At 33.5% G+C, this 11,213-nt stretch overlaps 1 pseudogene; it reads right to left on the reverse strand.

Moving 5' to 3' along the window:
• Positions 1-639: 639 nt before the first annotated feature.
• On the reverse strand, positions 640-1,563 carry LOC125859510 (elongation factor 1-beta 2-like; annotated as a pseudogene).
• Between the last annotated feature and the right edge of the window lie 9,650 nt (positions 1,564-11,213).

Raw genomic sequence — 11,213 nt, forward strand, 5'->3', positions numbered from 1 at the left:
GCAGAATATAGAACTTTCAGAATAGAAGTGGGAGATGATTAGTATGGATTTCATCATAGGTTTGCCAAGGTCTCGCAGACAGCATGATTCTCTTTGGGTGATTGTCGACAGAATGACAAAATCAACCCATTTTCTGCTAGTAAAGACTACCCATTCAGTAGAATATTATTCCAGGTTATATATTCAGGAGGTGGTAAGACTTCATGGAGTCCTAGTCTCCATTATTTCAGATAGAGGTGCACAATTTACTGCACAGTTATGGAAATCTTTTCAGAAAGGTTTGGGTTCAAAGGTGAACTTAAGTATTGCCTTTCATCCTCAGACTGATGGGCAAGCAGGGCGCACTATTCAGACATTAAAAGATACGTTGAGGGCTTGTGTGATTGATTTCAAAGGCAATTGGGATGATCACTTACCTCTCATTGAGTTTGCTTACAACAACAGTTACCACTCTAGCATCCAAATGGCTCCTTATGAAGCTCTTTATGGGAGAAGATGTAGATCTCCTATTGGATGGTTTGAAGTTGGTGAAACAGGGTTGATAGGACCCGATTTAGTTCACTAAGCTATTGAGAAGGTGAATGTGATTCAAGAAAGGTTAAAAACGGCACAGAGTCGTTAAAAATCTTACACTTTTTTAAAAAAAGAAGGTATAATGGATGATCATAATTCTCAGCTTCATATGCTTTCAAAGTAACATTTCCATTCTCATGACTAAACGCACTTGAACAAAAAGAGCGATAAATACTAGAAATAAAGTTTCAGAACTCAAAAGCTAGCAAAAATATAGCCTGACAAGGCTCAATCCAGATAGAAAGTTCCATCTCGTGTTGACCTTAAATTTTGTTGAAGGCAACAATATCACAACTCTGGACGTATTCGTTGATAGGCTTTTGTATTAGGCGTTCCTCAATGAGGGTATCCACAGAGACAATGTCATCGACAATGGTTAGCATGATCTGCAATTTCTTAATCCCGTATCCAACTGGGACCAATTTGGATGCTCCCCAAAGAAGCCCTTCCATCTGAACACCACGAACAGCCTTTTCCAGTTTCATCATACCAAGGCTTAACGTCCATAAGAACGGATGACTTTCCACTCTCTTTTTTCTTAGTAGATGCCTTAGCAGCCTCCCTTGATTCTGTTGCTGCCTTCTCCTCCTCTGTCTCTTCTCCAAAGAGATCAATATTATCATTGTAATCGTCATCAGCGGCAGGCTTGACAGCTTCCTTAGCGGGTGCAGCTTCAGCAGGAGCAGCTTGGCTTCCGAATCTCACACCAACAACTTTCCCAGGAAAACTTGAGGCAAGTTTTGCCGAAACAGCTTGGTACCATTTACTAGCATTGGGGTAAAGATCTGAACTGGGCTGTTCAGAAATTGCCCCATATACCTTAATGTCATCCTTAGTCAACTGATCTCCAGAAATATAAGTTTTTCCAGAAAGATGGTCATTAACAGACTTAAGACCAGCTTCAGTGTGAAGATTTGAGAAAGTTACAACCATTGTTGAAGAACTAAAAGAGGAGATTTGAGATTTGAGGCTGTAAGGTTTGGTTGGCGAAAGAGCAAAAATCCTACACTGATGTTAGGAGAAGGGCGTTAGAGTTCGAAGTAGATGATTGGGTATATTTGAAAGTTTCACCCATGAAGGGTGTTATGAGGTTTGGTAAGAAGGGGAAACTTAGTCCCCGGTATATTGGACCTTATCGAATATCCAAAAGGATTGGCAATGTAGCTTATGAGTTAGAGCTACCACAAGAGTTGGCAGCGGTTCATCTGGCATTTCACATCTCTATGTTGAAGAAATGCATGGGCAGTCCTTCATTGATCATACCAACTGAAAATATTGGGATCAAGGATAGCTTATCTTATGAGGAGATTCCTGTTCAGATTCTAGATCGCCAAGTTCGCAAGTTGAGAACAAAAGAGGTAGTATCAGTCAAAGTCCTTTGGAGGAACCAATTTGTTGAAGAAGCTACTTGGGAAGATGAGGATGATATGAAGAAGAGATATCCACATCTCTTTGAAACCGGAGAAAATGCTGACCAAGGTACTAATTTTCTTTTTAGTACTACCTAAATTATGAGTAAGAATGTTGTTTGTTTGCATTTGCTTGTTGGGTGTTTGAACTTGATATTATTACCCTTAGCTTAGTAAGAGTAAATCTCATTCGAGGATGAATGTTCCTAAAGGTGAGATATTGTAACATCTCGCAACTAGAAAGAACTAGAAGGAAGTTTAAAATTTGGAAATAGTTATTTTTGGAAAGTATAAGGAAATCTGGAAAATTGCAAGTAAGTTAAAATTGAGTTTTTGGTCAACTTTAATCGGCCATAACTCGTACCTCAGGATGAGTTAAGTGTAGTTCCAGATTGGTTGGAAAGCTCTTGGGGCGATCTTTCCAACGCCGCCAAGTTTGCGCGATTCCGAGTTTGTATGAGTGAGTCATTCCCTTTGGAAGTTGGGTTGTTGGATTAAGGAAATGTCCAATCCAGAATTTTAAGGGACATTTTAGTCTTTTCATTTGCCCTATTATTTTAATCCATTTTTAGGAGTTTAATATGGGTCAAATTAGCTTTTAGTCAGTTTTAGAATTTGGGATTTTCACGCTAGGGCTAAGGAGAAAGGAGAAGAGAAAAAAAGAAGGAGAAAAGGGAAAATTCATCAAGATCGATCAAGGAAGTTGGTGTTTCGCCAAAGAGTTGCTTCTATTAGGTATGTGAGGCTCTCATAACATTGGGATCGTTCTCTCACGTGCCAAGCATATTTATTTCAGTTTGGATTTGTCCTAAAAGCATATGAATATTGATGATCTTGATACCTATTCTTGAATTTGACTGAGTTGGGAAGTTTCTGAGTTCGTTACGTCGCATTATAGGGTCGTTTCGAGTTAGGTTCTTAGGTACATTTGCTGGGTATCTGTATCTAAAAGTAATCTAGAAAAAAAGAATTGAGTTTGGGTGATTTGGGGTTGGAAAATGAAGAAGAAATTTCGTCGGACGAAATTAAGGGGTGGACACGCGTCGCGTGCCTAGTTCCCAGATTTGAACATTTCAGCTTCGCGTCGCAGAGCTGACATGAGGTGTTCTGCCTCAAAAGAAGTTTTCAAAACCAAAATTTAATTATGCCTCCGCATCGCGGACCCACCTTCAAATATTGAGTTTCGGTCTTTTCTCATGTTTAGCTATCTAAAATCATTCCTAAACAACATGAGATCTTTCCAATAACAAATCTTAATTCTTGAATCCATAATTCAATTCAAGGATCAGTTAAGAGTCAAGTCAAGAGAAGTTAAGATCAAATTCAAGAGAAGTTCATTTCAAGCTTTCATAAGTCTTTTACAAACGTTATAACTTTGTTTTAAGACTTAAGTTTTGAGTTCAGTAACGAGTAATGTTGAAGTTCTTTTCTTCAAAGAAACATATGGGGACTAAGTATTTCCCAAAGAGATTTAAAATGTTTTACACATTTAAATAAAAGCAGAAACTGAGATTTCCAAAGGGCCTTCAGGTTGGTTTTCAGAAAAGAGTAATAGCTTTCTAAATGAAGTAAGTAGGGAAACTGAGATTTCCAAGATAGCATTTGAGCTAAGTTTTTGAGCACTAATCTCAAATCATAGAAGAAGTATGTTTTGTTAATACATAAGAGCTAGTATATTTTGGAAGTAGTATTGAGCACCGAATTGGGGACGAGCATGAGTTCAGATAACTTACGTCACCATAAAACCATGTAGCCACCATGGGTAGAAAAGGATCATACTTTTTAGATGAATCCATTTCGAAATAGACTAGTGGATCCATTAGGTAGTTCAGGTCCTATACCTTTGGCCGGGTATAGGATGCGCTGGCAGCGTGAGGTAGATCGTTGTATCATCACTATAGCTCTTATGTGATGGTTGTCGGTTAGAGCAACTCCCACAGAAGTTATTGTATTTTTTTTTATATACATCAGTTTATTGTATTTTTACATACATTTTAGAATTATGTTGTATCCTTGTACATACACAAAGTTGACATCATGTTTTTAAAAAACTTTTCTTTATATTGCACTTGTTTTAAACTACTTTATATTAAAATGAGTTCAGTTAAGTATTCATGAGTTGAGAAGAGCCATGGTAAGTGTTTCTTTCAAATTCTCTTTCCAGCCTATGTTGTTTTAGCATTTCAACTCGCATACTCGTACATTCAATGTATTGATGCCAGTTGGCCTGCATCGTCTTATGGTGCAGACACTGGTAACTAGGATCGACATTTCAGCGCACCGTTGATCCAGTGAGCAGTTCAGAGTCAGTCGGTGAGCCTCCTTGCATTTCGGAGGATCTATTTTCATTGCTTTCTAGTTTAGTTCATTAGGATGTTGTGGGGTTTGTCCCAACATCCATCTCAGTTGTTTTAGAGGCTTCATAGACAGACAGTCAGTTAATTATTTCAATTGTCTTTACTTTCATTTCTTATTGTTAAGACTTGGGTTGCCACTTTTGGCCAGGTTGAATGTTTAATCTTTAAAACATTCTCAGTTATTTTATTATTCAGTTTAGTTAAGTTCATTGATCATTATAGATATAAATATTGTCTTCCATTGAGTTAAGTAACCTAGGACAAGGGTTCGCTTGGGGCAATCAATGGTCTTCGAGTGTCAGTCCCGCCCACGGTGTAGGCTCGGGGAGTGACAATAAACGAGTTCCAAGCCTCGCAGTTCACTTCAGATTGTTCAGCAAAATTTTGGTACGACTTATTTCATCAAGTTGTTGTATTAATACTTACTATGTGTAGTCTGAAGAGATTTGAGTGCTTATGAATTTGTTCATGATATTATGCTATTTTAAATAAGAGACTAGAAGGGTGTTTGAATTGTCTTATTTAAATAACTTTTGACTTTGAAGCTCTTTTTATTTGTAATATATTTGGGAAAGACATAAAGTACTTTTAAACACCTAATTTTAGACTAAAAAGTACAAAAATAAGTTTAAAACCAAAAGTTGGATATGACCAACTTATGACTTTTAGCTTTTAGCTTATCCATTACTTTAAAAAAATCAATCTGGACACCCTCTTTAACGGTTTAAAGAAGATTTTTGAATGCATAAGCTTTCATTATTTTATTTTGATTTATTTGCTACAATATGATTACATACAACTAGATATTCTTGATATAATCGTCAGGATTAGGAGTTTGGGGATGTATAAGATGAAAGTTTGGCAATATAATTGATACTAGGAATGTTAACATTGTGTTTGAATGCTTTTAACTCGTGTCTTATAGGTCACATGGAGATAGTCTTACCATTATTGTGCTTGTATTAGATGAAAATTTAGGCAATATAACGGACACTATGAATGTCAACCTAGTGCTTGAATGATTTTGTTAGAAGACGACATGATTTTCAAGTCATCATTATGCATCATGGTTATTTGCAGTGGCGGAGCCAGGAATTTCACGAAGAGGGTCCAAAAATTAAATAACAAAAGCTCTTTTTTAAAAGGAGAAAATAATTGTTTCAAGTGAGATTTGAACACGCAAGCATTGACTCATTAAAGATATCTTAAATACATTCAAAACATCTGAAACTACTAGTCTATAAGTACCTACTATGTCAAAGGTGTCCAAAATATGTTATTTAATCACTTTGTGTATTATTTTACTTGTATATGCGGTATTTTTTCCGACGAAGGGTGTCCAATTGGACACCCTGCCATACATGTGCCTCCAATCCCAACGATTGGTTTCGAAATTCATGGATATATATGTATGAATGAGCCCTGAATTTTGTTATTTAGGATTATATTATGATCTATTTAATGCATTATATCTCAAATTGTCAATAGACTATGCAGACCCACTTAGTACTACTCAGGAATTTCTTTCGATAGAGATGCAATATTAATTCAAAGGATGCATTGTACATGTACCTTATGTTAGAAGGAATTATTTTCAGTTTCTAACTAGATAAGAGATGGATACTTAATATTTTTTCTTGTAACTCTCATATTATTGAGTTTGATGAATATTTTATCTCTTGTCGTATATTGATGTGTGAATTTTTTATTAGTATTATCTCTCATGAATTGAATTATATTAATATGTCTCATAAGGGAAAATATCTTTTAAATTGAATGAAACTTATCTGTACACTAGCGTCTAAGTCATTTATTCTGAATAGAACTTCGAGGTTGGTTAAAGGATGGACATAATGGTTCATTGAAAGTGAAGTCACTACCAACATGTGAGTCCTGTTTAGAAGGAAAAATGACCAAGAGACATTTCCTCTTAAAAAGGAAATAGAAGTAGTGATAAGTTATAATTATTCTATTTTGATTTGTGCAGTAAATGAACATTCAGGCAAGAGGTGAATTTGAGTATTCTGAGTTTTCAAGAAGGTTACTCATGATATGAATATATTTTTTGATGTTTTGTAAGTCTAAATGTCTTGATAAACTCAAAATATATAAAACAAACGAAAATAACATCATGAAAAATATCTAAAGTCACTGCATTCTGATTGTAGTGACGTAAACTTCTCTGCGGAGTATATGAGTCACTTATCTTATAGAATAATTGCATTTCAATTGTCTACACTAGACACTCTATAATAGATTGGTGTAGAAGAGAAAAGAAGTAGACTCTTATGAAGATGATAAGATTAATTATTGACTTATTATTAGTTATTTTGCTTCTTTTGGGATATGTTCTAATAACTACATATATCACATTCTAAATTCAATTTATTTCAAATTAGTACCTTGAACAACTATAGAACTAGTTGAATTTGTCGTAACTCTAATCTGTGACATGTTCTGATATAGGATTGTCCAACACATGTGCTGAGTGGGAGAATAAGAAAATAGGACACTACATGAAAGCTGTGAATTACATGGGGATTTTCCTAGGGATTAGTGTGAAATTCCGCATGAAACTTATTTTCCTACAAATTTTCATACTAATTTCCAGGAAATTCCTTATGTACTTCACCCTTTTCTTGTAGTGGGAATTAAGAACAAAATGTGTGTGTTAATTGTATATCCTAAAGAATGAAAGAAGGTTTATTTTAATATCTTAAAGAAAATAAGGGCAATTGTTAACACAATTGTCTGATTTCTAGAGAAGGATCATTTAGTAAACCATGTTCCTAGAAGCAAACTAGTTTTACAGGAATTGAACAAAGAAATAACAAATAAGTCAATTATAAATTCAGACGCTCAAGAACATCTAATGGGTAGGTCAGAATTGACGTTCTAGTGCATTTAAGTAGTGGGCGAAACGTTACTAGACATAAGAAAACTACTATCTCAAGTAGTGGGAGTGATGTCGAACAAATTAAAAGAACACTTCATGAAAAGTTGTTAATATTTGAATATCGAAAGATTTTGAAGAAAATATTAAAACTCAAGAAAATGAAAGTGTGATTATAATAGTAGTACTTAGTCGTAGTGGGAGAATCATAACGAAGATTGATTTGTTTTGTCTGGTTGAGATAACTTTTATGATAGAACTCCTGAAAAGAAGTACACTCTTGGAGGGGTTTCATGATAAGATCTCTCAAGATCTAATACAAAATCGATTTGTTACGATGAAGCACTACTAGACAAAATTGCATGAGAAAATAGCTTGGTAAATTTCTTTCGATAAGAAACAAAGGGATGCCTGTTAAAGTTGTAAATGCATAGTTAAGACTCTAAGTGGGAGATTGTTAGGGTATATACTATTAATCATGTGTTTAGACATAATATTCTAACAATTTTCAAGATTAAACATCTAAGTGGGAGATTGTTAAGGTATATACTATTAACCATGCATTTAAATGTAGTACATCATAACAATCACGATGGTTAAAAGTCTAAGTGAGAGATTGCTGAGATATATACTATTAACCATAAGTTTAGATATAATATTTATTATAGAATAAATATTTATTCAGTTTTAATAGATCATATATTCGTTTATGGTGTCTATTTACTTATACAGTAGATAATTTAGTGTATACAATCTTAGCTTATACACAGATGATTAAATCATCGCTTCTTATAAGATAAAGTTTTTTNCATAAGTTTAGATATAATATTTATTATAGAATAAATATTTATTCAGTTTTAATAGATCATATATTCGTTTATGGTGTCTATTTACTTATACAGTAGATAATTTAGTGTATACAATCTTAGCTTATACACAGATGATTAAATCATCGCTTCTTATAAGATAAAGTTTTTTTTTGTTCACAATCTAAAATGAAAATTGGACATGTCATCGGTACGATTGTAGCACAAGATATATAATTTATCTTGATTATGAGAATGATATAGTTTCAACTTCTTGTGCTAGTGCATTTTGTATGTATTGAACAGGACCGAGTAGAGATAGTTGTTTTAGACTGACTGACAAAATCATATTCTCTAAACTGTTAAATGTACTTATATTCTCAATCCTGATATAACTATTATGTTCTGTATATATTAATTATCATTTTGATTTATTAAAAGATAAACTTATGAGATGGGTCAATATGTCTGGTAGATTGGATAATAATAATATCTATTGGTGAAATAATAAGTTAGTTGATGGAATCCATGTCTCGATATAGAGACTGATGATATGCCTTTTTGAGAAGCTTATAAGTTTTCATCGTGTCAAACCTTGCAAGTGGATTTATGAATCCGACACATGAAATAAGTTAAGCAGTGCTCTAAAGAAAATTAATCATTAAATTAAATTCGTCAGTAATTTAATTTATTAATTAGTATCTGTAATCTTAACATGGGGAATTACTTAAGTGTTTAATGGAGAATTTTGAAATATAAATAGAGGAGTGCAATCACAAATTTCTAGTGGAATGATTTGTAATTTACTATGGTAAGAATAATTCAAATTAATTATTTGGAATTATTTCCATAATATGAAGCCTCAATAATTAATTTTGTGGTCCCTACAGTGCCCATATTTAACTAAAACTCAGAATCCTATTTCTATGGGAAAAAGAAGAATAACGTGGGTTTTTCTGGAAAAAAACTAGGTTTTCTATTCTTTTTTTGACTGAGAAGAAATCTTTATAAATAGAGATTCTCCTAACCTAGAAAATAGATGAATCAGTTTTCTATTCGATACTTGCCCACCTAAGTATTGAGAAAGTTCGGATGTGAACTTGGAATCACTATAGAAGACCATAATTGTTGTCTATCTTGTGGATTTGCTTGAATGTCTGTCTAACTTGTGGATTCGCTTGATGGTATCTACTCACGCTTCAAGATGTAATTCTTGAATTAAATTTTAGCAAGTTTATGTATTCTAGCATATGATTATATGTGTTCTAGCATAAACGATTTGGTTATCTATTATTCATGTAAGCAGTAATATTATGGTATGCTTCCGCTGTGCATATAATTTTCCAACATTCATTTCACCAAAATGAATTGTCTTTAGTTGTCCATACTGAATTGTCTTTAATGTATTTTATGGCATTCCTCTCATAATTTTATTTCTTTTCCTTTGAGATGTTGACTTCCTTGCATATATCTTTTTCTTATACTCTTGGTAAAGGAGTGAACATAGAGGGTTGTTCTTCTTATTATAATATTCTTTTGCTCGAATAATTTATTGAATCTTTGTTAGTTTCTGGCTCTCAATTTTATACTCGAAAAGCTTGTTGAATCATGGGGATACACCTATATCGAGTTAAATATCCTTAAGGACATTGTACTTTGGCACGCCTCACCCTATGAGAATTCCCATAAGTGTTTGTGATGAAGTATTTTCTGTAAGATTTCCAACAATCTTAAGGATATTTTGTATTTTGTTCTTACGAAAAATACGACCCACTTTTCCCAAAAATAATATATTAAAAAGATATTTTACTTGCTCGGATGGAAAACAATCAAATTGATTTTTATCTTACCAAATATTTAAGTAGTAGTGTTAGAGAAGAATAGAATAAAATGATAGCAAAATCACGGAGAATGAGCCAGCAATAAAGGCAGTTGGATGTATGTTGGTGTAATATATCACAAATACAATAAATTACAATTGAAAATAAAATGACAAAAATGATTAAAAAAATATATCTAAATTGAGGCGCGAATATCTCACTCTCTTTAAGGTGATTCAATACAACAAAAGGGTAACTAGAAATGCTTTCTCCTTTCAATTTTTCAAGAAGGGTGACTGGTGGAGAAAGTATAAAAGCTGATGAAGGTATGTGACAATAACATTAATATTGCGGAGGATGACTAAATTTTTGTGTGTTGGTGCTAATAAGGTATGTAACGATACAATGTATATATATTAATAATTATTATTTGTGTATGGTGAAATAAATTGACGTACTCCTTATGTAGAAGAAGATTTGGAGAAATGATAATCGCGTTAATTAAGTAAAAGTAAATTTGACTTAGCAGATGATATAAATTATTGTGGTTATTTTTCAAGCGAATCTTGTGGCTAATATGTGAAAATGAGAAACTGGATGTTAGATTTTTGTGTTGTTGAGTATATTTGTGCTAACTAAAATTATTTTGTGTTCTACACCCAAATTAGAAAAGAAGAAATATTTATATATGTTTGTGATTCTAGAACTACTTAAGTTCTTAGAATAAAAATATTCTAGTTAAAATTTCTCATCGTGTGGCATAATCTGAGGTGGTACATGATATTAATATTCGTGCAAATTGATGCTTGTGGAATTGTGAGAAAAGATTGGATGAATGTTTATTTGAATTTGATAATGTGTTAATGTTGATCAACATTGAAGATTAAGCAAGTTGTATGGTGTGAGTTAATTAAGTTGTTAGGAATGTTCTAGAAGCTTCCATAGTTAGTTGAGAAGGTGGTTACAATCCTACCGTCTATAAATAGATATTAAGCTACAATGTAAAGTGACTAGATTCAATGTAACAATAGAATCATTCAACTCAATAATATTTCATCCTCTTCTCTTCTTTTCCTTCTGATTTCTCTTTGTAATTCAGTATGCTTCTCATAGTTAACATGTATCTCCCCTGATCATACTTTTGTATCACATCGTAGACCCTCACCCCAACGCTATCTTCCTTATCAGTGAATCGGAACATAGTGCATAGGTACTCTTCGATGCAGCGGGGACGAGACGACGTGACATACTACGATCACGTACAGAAGTGTTGTCCTTCGTCTCGACAATATGGAACCTCTCAACAGCTCCCGTTCTTTTATGGGGTCCTATCGGGATAGGCAGGCCCAAGCCTT

This window comes from Solanum stenotomum, chromosome 3 (assembly GCF_019186545.1).
Source record: "Solanum stenotomum isolate F172 chromosome 3, ASM1918654v1, whole genome shotgun sequence".
Lineage (NCBI taxonomy): Eukaryota > Viridiplantae > Streptophyta > Magnoliopsida > Solanales > Solanaceae > Solanum > Solanum stenotomum.